The 11,325-nt window shown below is 38.2% G+C and overlaps 1 protein-coding gene across 1 annotated transcript in view; it reads left to right on the top strand.

Annotated features, from left to right (window-relative positions):
• The window catches only part of agbl4 (AGBL carboxypeptidase 4), a 335,409-nt gene that overhangs the window by 275,368 nt on the left and 48,716 nt on the right, over positions 1-11,325 (top strand). The gene's annotated exons all lie outside the window — the stretch shown is intronic.

The following is an 11,325-nucleotide window of genomic DNA, read 5'->3' as shown; positions in this document are numbered from 1 at the left end:
CCCAGAGGTCTTTCCCCCCCTCTGTTGCACTTTGTGTATCATTTGACATTATCCCTTTTCATCATAAGGTCTTTTTTTGAAGCAAACTAAATGCCCGGTGGTTATTCGTGCCATTTTCTTATTTGTTGTTGATTCAGATTATAATAATCAATTCTCCTCAAGAAATTAACATACCTGAGTCATTTCAAGTCTGCTTAGCTTTGTGAGTCATTGTTTTCCATTAAAAGAGATTAGATTTGCCTTGTAATCAAAGATGAATGCTTCGTTTTGCATTTGGATTCTTCTGCATATTATTTTATCAAGCATACCCCCTAGACCAAACAAATTAAAAATGATGAGGAGCTTGAGCTAGAAAGAGAAAAGAATAAAGTGAGAAAGAAAAACAATTTATTTTCTCTTTTAATGTTCTACCAGTGGTCATTTAGCTAGCCTCTTTATTTAAATGGTAATGTGAAGCCGACTAAACAGGCACGACGAATCAGCCCGAGAAGAGAAGGAGACTTCAAAAAAAGAAAAAGAAAAGAAAGCTGTGGTCTTTTCAGGCTCCAGGAGTTTATCTGGGTCTTTCCTCCTGTCGTCTGACTGAATGAGGAGCCGATTGAGCGACAAGTATAACTCTTCTCAGTGCTGGACTATAATTAATTAGGTGGGATAAATTATAGCATCTCTAGCGAACCCCGGCACACATGCACACGGAAGCACACTCGCAGCAAATGCACTCTGTGCACTCCGTCGTGCAAACACGCATACATGCTTAACCAAACGCGTTAGTATCGATGAACATTGGAAGTGAAAAAAATGAAAGTGAAAATAAACACATGTGACAGTTATGATTAATTTCTATTCTCATCACGCCTACGGTTGTGTAGCATACTCCCTTTATGCTACTTTAAAAAATAATTATATATGGATGAATATGTAATTTAGTCATAGAATGAAGCTATTATTCATAGCAAAGTGTGGAGGATGAGTTCAGCAGTCTCACAGCCTGAGGAAAGAAACTGTTTGGAAGTCTGGTGGTAGTGCTTGCCAGATGGTAGCAGGTTAAACAGGCTGTGGTTGAGGTGGGTATTCTGTTTTGGTGTATTTCAGGCTGTGCCTCACCTTATCTAATCTGTCAAAAGAAAGCACGTTCTATCACTTTAATAAAGATGAAATACACATGCTGCGAGTGCTCAGTGTACAAAAGCCCCATTTAAGCAATATTATCGACCAATTTCTGAAACAATAACTTGATGTAATAAAAAGATAATCCCTCAACTTTCATACTAAATGTGGATTGTTATGTCTAATTATTATTAAATGTGTTATTTTCATTAGAAGCAACAGTATTGTTGGTCTCTTGTTTCCAGACAATGAATCTAAGTGTGCCCTCTTTACCACCTGCACACCCTAAAAGCCCTTCGATGGCAAACAAGCTTTTATGTCTGTTATGGCAAAAGTAGAAGAAGTTCAGGCTCTGCTTTAGCAGCCTCACCACATAACTCCTCCAGATGGATTGAACAACCGTTGCTGCTGCTGTAAAATGTCTCCACTCGTCCATCAGTCTCTAACATCTCACATCGGTGCTTTGCGCAGCGCTGCTGTCTGATGGGATATGTGGCTGAAGAACAAACTGACACTTGTCTTCTCTGCTCACCGTCAACCCGGACCCCAAATTCGTGGCTATGAATTACAAACACACACCACGCAGACACGCGCAAACGCCCTGCCAGCAGGTGCTTTTAATGGCCTAGTGTTAATGAGAGTCTTGTTTAGAGCTGTCAGATGACCCTAGGCCACGCAGGCTGACACTGACTCCATGTTCACAGCTCTGGAGGTCACCGCACGGTTTACGCAAGAGTGTGCACGGATCAGCGCGCGTGTGTTAGTGCTACACAGGAAATCATTTATCAAACCTAATTGCTTTTCGAATCAGTATAATAAAGTTATATTAAAATACCTTCGTTCTTTAAGTTTAATATTGAGTCATTACTGTTGATGTAATCATTTAAATCTTATCTATGGAGTCCGTTCTCATTGTTTGATTGAAGCTAACAAGAACAATCAAGACACAGGCTCAAAAAATAAAGAATAAATGATAAGAGTAAGAATAATATTTGGCAGCGTAAGTTTATAAAATGATTTGATCAAATAAAATTATACACTTTATATAATCAGTTCATTGTCTCAGACTTTAACAGTAATTTCATCCAGTATATTTATAACAGCCACAAAACAAAGTTGTAATGGTGCCTTTATGAATTCTCAAACAATGTTTTTCTGAAAAATACAAGAAAAAATTCTCATTGGTAAGTATTCAGATCCTTTGCTTAAGCGGTGTCATAGAAATAATCTGTCTGTGAAGGTTCTCAGTTATCCAGGTCATCGTAGTCTAAGGAGCTTGCAAAGAAAAGCGTCTGGACTTCTTTAAGTTACTTGAAGACGTTTCACCTCTCATCCGAGAAGCTTCTTCAGTTCTAAGGTCAAATGGAGAGTCCCAGATATGATAAAAGAGCATCACCAGTAAAACTGACTAATTATGAGTACAAAGGTAATAACTATCAAAAGTAAAGGCTCTCGTTATACAGCAAATGGCTGCTTTTCTACTATTACTATTATTATTGAGGCATGAATGCTTAAGTAGGTTTTTTATGTTAAGGCTGGTGGACGCTACACAAAGCTCCTTATGTAACTTATTTATGTTATACAATAAATGAACTTATAGCAACATGTTGCATTTTATGAGTTCATTGCAGTCTTTTGTCTCACTTCATCTTTAAGTTACAAGTAACTACATCTGTTTAATGAATCTAGTGGCGCACGTGAAGTCAAAATGCACAAAAAGTGGAATCTGCTCAGAAATTCCTAAATAAAGATCGATGATAAAAATTTAATATATATTCAATTGATTGTAAAATAGGTTTGTAAAAGTATTTTTTGTACTGTCTCTGCTGTCTTTTTTAGCATTAATTCAACTTCATTAATGTATTTTTAAAAAAATCAATGGAAAACAATCATGAAGAAGTAAAATGTGACGGGATGAAGGTAAATACTACCCTCTGTTTTTGTGACTGTATGTATATGTATGTATCTGCACTAAAGATAATATCAGTGTGGCTGAAGCACATAAATGCATGAAGATTTTAAAACGCTCTTTTTTGCAGTTGCAGTGCTTTTTAAAGTTTCACCCTGATATAATCAATTTTCTCCTTTTTTTTCTTTCTCTGTGATATTTTCCTTCTGTATCTCCAGCCTGTGTTTTCCAACCTTTAGCACACTTGCTGTTATTCTTCCTTTATGTGTTGACAGTGAAAGTGTAATCTAGCTCTCTGTGTGGAGACCAATTCACAGAGTGGGAAGCGCCTGTGTGGAAGCCAAGCTGTGTGTGTGTGTCTGTGTGTGCATATATGTGTGTGTGTTTAAGTAAAGGAGACTCAAGCTGACAGTTTGCCAGCAGCCTTGCACCTGCACACAGCTAGGTGTTGATCTCAGATGGGGGGGTGAAGCGGGAAAGTAGGAGGGGAAGACAGGCGAAGGGAAAAGGAGAGGCGGGGATCCAGCGCGAGGTGTTGGGGATGGATTAGAAAAGACTAGTGAAGAACACAGGATAGGAACTGTGAGAGGTGGCGTAGCTGTGACATGTAATTCCTGTTTTTATGTCTCTTCTCTGTACACGAGCGTGCACATGCCACAAGTGGAGGGAAAATGTGTGGCTGTGACAGGCGGGGCAGGAAAGCCAATTGGATTGATGCATTCTTTCATAGGAAACTGCCAAGTACCGAGTGCAGTCAGGGCCTCATTTGTCAGACTCAAGGAAATAGCATTACGGCGTGATGTTTCACTCTGTCTTTGGCACACACATCAACAAACCTCTGTTTCAGGATTGAAGAACTGTGCAGCTGATGTTACCGAAACCCGCCGCAAAATTTAATTGCGGGTTAAAGTGGCAGCGATGGGATGTAAGCGTCTATATGTCATGTCACTCACTGCTGCGTGGTACTCAAGTGGCGCACTTGGAAGATCTTCGGCTTCTGTGATAGGTTTCTCTGTTTTACATTCACTGACTTGTTAACCTTTCAGCAGCGGCGGTGAGTTTGCCGCTGCCCACAGAGCAGATAAACTTAGACAAGCTCTCTGGAAGATGCTCGGGAGGAAGACAGGGCGGCTCAGTGACGCTGTCAGCGTGACGCACTGTTGGATAACCTAAACAGGAAGTCTGTGTCACTGATAAATCAACCCACTAGATCTTTTTTTTCTCACAGGGGATTACAAAATCAAAATCAAAAATTAAAAGTGCAAAGTGGAAAAAAATTTAAGTTTTTCAGGTACAGAGTGATTTAATCCGGCGTCCTCTTCTGTTCCTACTGTAGTCGAGATCCTGCTGGTGACAGGAAGTGTGACAGAAATACAAAGAGGGTTAATTTGAGCTGACATGTGTCCAGTGTTTGTGTGTACCCATATGCTTGTGTTGCCTTGTTTGCTCCCTCCATCATCACTGCTATCAAAAACCGCTTGTTGCTTTAGTGTAAAATAATAAATGCAGACTTGTTTCTTGTCTTTAACGGTTTGTTTTCTTCTTCTCGTTTAGTGCATTGTGTTTCCCATGTGTCTGCATCGGGGGTGGGTGAACTGTTAAAAAGTAATCAGTAACCTCTTTCCAAGTACAAAGTATCATGCCGTACAATTGGACAGCGTCATAAAGTTTTATTCAACCAGAGAGATTACATTCATTCTCTCTGTCTTGCTCACTGTGTCATTCTGTCTGTCTGGTCGTTGGGGTGTGTCCCAGCAGGCTTGCCGTAGACTGGCAGAGTGTTGATCTGAGTGTCAGTGGGACTGGGGGTCTCCTTTCCCAGCACTCTTCTCTTCCACCAGCTGACAGACAAGGTCAGGGACTCATCCCGCCTGTCTTTCTTGGCTCCTGACAGCCTTTCCTCGGGGAGACAAACCCCAGACAACCCTGCACAGCCTGGCACGCACCATCGCCAATTAATATTGCATCACCATTTTCCAGCCCGCTCCCTTTAAGATCCGCTTCTCTGGGTGCGATTGGGCCACCTGACTCGCTTGTTTCTTGACCTCACTCAGCCTCCATGAATAATGGGGGAAAAGCAGATTGGTCCACATGTTTTACTCATCTTTGTCGTTGTTGACGATGTTAGAGCTAATGAATATTTATGTATGTTTTAAATTAAAATTGACTTATTTTCACACAAAGCGGATTTATTTTATCCTCACCTATTTCAGAGATGAAGGGTTTACTGTACCGATGCCCTTTACATTTTTCTTTCAACTTTCTAGCAGCATTGCTCGAGGGATGGCAATGTCACACAGCGGTCAGTCCACCACTTTAGATCAGAGCAAAATAGCTCAACAGCTCTTCATTAGAGTGCCAAGACATTTTATTCTGACAACACTGTGGCCAGCCAATGAACTTTACCAGTTTTGGTGATCCCCTGATTTTTTTTCCTCAAGCACCAGCAAAAGGTTCACAAAAACTATCTCAAAAAGTTTTGAATGATTTCCCATTAAAGGCTTTGATCCAGGTGAATCCAGGTGAGGGGCGATGGATTGGGGGGATCAAGAGAAAGAGAAAAGAGGGCACAGGGAGACAGAGATCTGATGACATGCTGTAGTGGTATATAAAATTGTGAAAGGAGATGAGTGGAGAAGAAGTGATGAGGGCACATGAGTCTATAACAGCATAACTAAGGTGTGGTTCAAGGTCACCTGATCCAGCCTTACCTGTAAGGTTTACCAAGAAGGAAAGTTTAGCACATCTTCAAAGAGCCACAAGCTGTAGCTTACTGTAGACTCTTACTGTCCCAGTACCTGTTTAACTATATCCTTTTTTACTATGTACGTTACTTGTAGTGAATTTTTACTTTTAAATACTACATGAGAGAAATTGCAGAAATCTGTATCTACTGTTAATATACAGTAAGGGTTGAACCATTCTAATAAAAAAATGTGTAAAAACTAGTTAATTGTTTCATCTTATAAAAAAAAGTTACAACCTCAGGATTGAAAAATGTTTGTAAAAGTCATATCAGAAGAAATACCCTTTCATCTCCAGGGGGACAATAAGGTTGTTTTTTTCAATAAATGTTCTCTCAAACAGTACACAGTTTGTACTGTTAGTAAAATATAGCACCGTATCCATCTTTGTCTGGCGTGTGATGCCTCGGACAGACCCATCAGAGGGAGATTATTTTATGGATTTCTTCACCGCGTTGCCACGTTTTATCATTCTGATTGTGGAGCTGCTGTTTCGGCCTTGTAGCTCCATTCTTCAAACTCTGAACTACTTGCGGTGAGAGACATAACGCCTTCTGCGACCTTAGCGGATGACTTATCCTCCTACCTTGGGGACTGAGTAATGTGCTTGTGGCTCTGAGAATAGCTACAGTGCTGTCCATCTGGGCAGGGGTCGGGAGCGGCGCGGCGTATTTGTCTGAATCACAGCTCCTGGCTCGCCTGTTTGACTTATCCTCTCATGCGTAGACACACATGCAGTTAGCTGACATACGGGCACACATGCTACTGATCAGTATAGCGTGATAGAAGAGCGCGGGGCCCATGTATGACACCTTGGCTGCTAAAGCACTCACCTGGCTTCTCCTCGATACTGATTTATACTGGCCCTGCAGGGGTGGCAAAAGCACACGTGCACAGATTGTGCTCTAGATCACTTCTTCTGGGCGTGTTTCTTGAAAAACTTCAGCCACGAGGGTGTGAAGGAGAGGGAGAGAACAGGAAAGGAAAGTCAGCCTGAAGTTACGGCTACTTCTCGTATCCCGTCACAGGAGTCAGCGGGAAAGATTTTCAGCAGAGGAGCTGTCTGTGTGTTTCTGATTTTATTCACAAAGCTGACTTCTTCTTCTTCTTCTTCTTCTTCTCAGCTCGTGTCTGTGTATGTGTGCGTACGCACGTGTGAGCGTTGCACAGATCGCTGATCTCTCTGAAGTCCTGTTTGTTCTCCAGGTTTGCCCCCACTACAAACATTTCCCTGATCAAAGCTGCTGAAAAGGCCTGCCACTTCAAACAAAGTACACACACACACGCACGCACGCACGCAAACACACGCATCCATCCCAACGCAGCCCTGCACGTTGTCATGGCAACCTCGTTAACTCTACACCGACCGTCACGCAGTTATTGCATCAGGCGAGCCAATCGGGAGTGGGAGGAGAAAGACGCGAAAGGGCGTCAGGAGCGCAGTTACAGTTTCAGCTGGTTTCATTTCACATGTGCAAGTTTGGTTTTTCGCCGTGGGTGTGAAGGCGGCCACGCAGCTGCTCTGAGCTGCACACGTGTGTCGCGGGTTTCATTGAAAAAATTCACTTCCACTATTCGGTTTCACCGCAGCAGCTTTTTTACCCTTTCGGCAGTTACACAACAGTCCAATTTTTCAAGACATTCTGTAAGACATTTAATTTCCAGAGATAAGCAGCGATGTTATCTGAGACATTTGATGTCAGCTTTATCGGGGAGTTGTATTAACAGCAGGTGATACGCTGCGTTTAAATCCTTTCAAGTTAACTTACAGAGAGATTAGTGAAACGGATAACTGTTAGATTTTTTTTCTAAATCCTACAAACAAAACCAAAACTTGTCAATTTGTCCTGTGGATAAAATTAAATCTGTTCTTTTATTTTTACTACGCTGATATTTGGACTAGAATGCAGAGTTTACCATCAGTGTAATTCAAGCATGCTAATATATTCAGCCTGGGAAAGAAATTGGCTACTACTGTACAATCATGTTGTTTTGATTATTCTGTTTCAAATTGTTTATCTATGGACTGGATTCCCGCATTAATGGAGGAGGCTGAATGCATTCGTTATCCATTTGCCATTAAAGGAAAGCAAATGAATAAAGGATTTTTTCCAGGCCCCTCCCGACCTGGATTGGAACACACTCAGTCCAGCTTGGATCATATTTTCTTTTAAAGATTTTGCTAAGCCTAAAAATGATCCATTGCGCGTCTTTATCCTGTCAGCAGGGATTCACGATCACGAATATTCTCATATGAGACTCTGACCACATTTTCCTGCATCAGCATCAGACTCCATCAGATTATGTTTGAACAAGTGTCAAATTTTTTGGAAAAACTTTAACGTTATTGCACGTTAACCGCAGCCGTGTTGAATTCATTTGGCAGCTACTGGATTGACAGACATGCCATCGCACCACATTGATTTTTCTCCCCTCCTTTTCATTAAACAACAGTGGCTTTTAAAGTAATTTGCACTAAGGGCAACCAGTGGGAATGTTGATGCCAAATCAGGATCACAGCGATCAATGAGCCAGACTCATCAAACAACTGGCAAGATGGCAAATCCCAAACGACAGCTTTAAAAATGTTAAAGATTCATGCAAAATCTTTCCAACATCCAAAAACGGGCCGCTTTCAAGAGGCTGACAGGAGCGCGTGCGAGTATCTGTCTGAAAAGCGGAATGAAGAAATGCCTCTAACTGGAGCTGATATTCAGCTGAAAGCTTTGGAAATCACTAAAGAGCTGAACATACCCACAACCGAGTTCAAAGTCTGTGTAACCGATTGATGCGCCGAAATGGACTGTGCCTCCGTTGCGAGACTTCTTGCCCAGAACTTCCTCTAAGACTTCAGAGAGAAGCTACTGATTCTGATAGAAAGATGATTCTCTTTGAGATGTTAAAATGGAATTAGAAAAGCCTGCAGGCTATAGTTTGGCAAGTTTGCTGTTTTTATTTAAATAACTCGGTTGGAAAAATGCGATTATTATTATATATCAAGCAATATTTACTCATTTTGATTTATATGTTATGCTTTTTTCTTCTTACAATGAAGTATATCTTGTTTTACACTTTACCTTCAGATTGTTCGGGGCAGCGGCATAAACTGAACCTTTTTAAAAACATAGATTACAGTTTAAACTGAGCAAACTCTGAGTAAACTGCTTTTTCTCCAGTGTTTTGGTGCCTTTGCCATCCAAGCTGTCTTTACAAGCTGCAGATGTAACAATAGCCCGTTTGTCTGTGTGGACAGCTCGCTGCTTAAACCAGTGCAGCAGAGTGCATGGCACACAGTTTGTTTTTTATATGAGAGGAGTTCAGCCAACTAAGAAGAGCAGACTGCAGCTGTTAAAATGGAACACACAACTAACTGTCAAGGATAAAAAATGCCAGAAAGTGTACAAGCGGAAACAAAATACTGCTGTTGGGAACAAACGGAACATATTTATTGTTGCTCTCTTTTTTATTTTTATGTGTGTGTGTGTGTGTGTGTGTGTGTGTGTGTGTGTGTGTGTGTGTGTGTGTGTGTGTGTGTGTGTGTTACTCATGTTGTGGGGACATCAATCTTTTTACTAAGTCAAACCCCGGGGAGCTGCCTCTGTCATGTGGACAAAAAACAACTCCCACAATGCAAATCATTAAATTTTAAAATGAACGCTTGGTTTAAAGGGACAGCAAGCCCAAGAATCACACACACACACACACACACACACACACACACACACACACACACACACATATATATATATATATATATAAAAATATATATATATATATATGTATATATATATATATATATACACATATACTATATATATATATAATACACTACACATACTATAAAACACATATATACTAATACACACACATATGTATATTATACTTTATACTATACAACACACATATGATACATAACATACACACACATATAGTATATACAACACACACATATATATATACTACTAACATATATACATCATACACACATATATATATACATATATATACATACACACATATAATATATATACTTACATATCACACATACATATATATATACACTACACATATATATATATATATATATACATACTATATACATATTTATTATATAGCATATATATAATCACATGATATAATATATATACATATACAATATACATATATATATATATACTAATAATCACATATAGATATATATATATTATCAACTAACATATATATATACACATACATATATATATATATATCATATACAACATATATTTTCACATATATATATATATATAATATACACACATATATATATATATCACACACATCATATATATATATATATATATATATATATATATATATATATATTTGAAAAATATATAATATATATAATATATATATATATACATATATATATATATATATATATTATATATATACACATAAAATACAATATAATATTATAATAATATTTATTATATATATATATTCACATAACCATATCACAAAATAATATAACACCATACACATACACTATACTAATAATACACATATAATAATACAATACACACATATGATATATAATGATACACATACACACATATATAATATAACCACACATATATATACACACTTATATATATACACATATATATATATAATACTATACATATATATATATACACACATATACACTCAAATACACAATCATACTTGTAAGCATACAATCATGAAGTAATATATGATATTATATTATATTATATATATATTATAATATATATATAATATATGTTATATATATATATATTACAACACACATAATACACTACATACACATATATGTGAATATTATTTATATATATTATTTATATATATATATATATATATATATATTGTGTGCTTTTCCTTGAATTACTGGAGAATAATCTGGCTTTTAATGTAGCTAGAATTAAACACTCTTTGGTAGGGTGTAGTTTCGGTTGGAAAGAAGATTGACAGACAGCATGACAGAATGGTGTGATCGTTCCCTTTTTGTGGCAACATTTCATGTCCACATAATTCACTTACCCTGATTTTTTCTAAAATGTGCCAAATATTTACAACAAAGTAATTAAATCATGTGTTTAAGTGTTTTCCATTATTTAAACATAAATTAAATGCATTTCAAATATAATTTTTTTTATTTTACATACCTTTTTGGTGACACGTGTCCCACAGTGCCTTTGGAAGCCCGTTTCCGCCACTGAAGGAAAAAAAAAAGGATCCAGTAACTCGAAATTTCGAGTTATTTTCTTAAATTTTGACATATGTAACTCGAAATTTCGATTTATTAACTCAAAATTTATGAGAAAAGTAACTCGAAATTTCGAGTTAGCTGCTGCCAATCTAGTAATCTATGTGAATGACGTCATTTCCTTTGTTACCCGTGAGCTGAAGCCCGTCAGCGTAAAATGCTACAGCTAAGCTACGATTACTCCAGTCGTGAATGCACAGATTGCTGAGTGTTTTCAGCCTGGCTTCACAAATGATGAAATCCCTGTGTTATTAGCTGAATCACATGGTGTTACC

This window comes from Haplochromis burtoni, unplaced genomic scaffold (assembly GCF_018398535.1).
Source record: "Haplochromis burtoni strain Fernald_Lab_line unplaced genomic scaffold, NCSU_Asbu1 Contig_42, whole genome shotgun sequence".
Classification (NCBI taxonomy): domain Eukaryota; kingdom Metazoa; phylum Chordata; class Actinopteri; order Cichliformes; family Cichlidae; genus Haplochromis; species Haplochromis burtoni.
The sequence above is the reverse complement of the archived record's forward strand: the minus strand, read 5'-3'. Positions and strand labels throughout refer to the sequence as shown.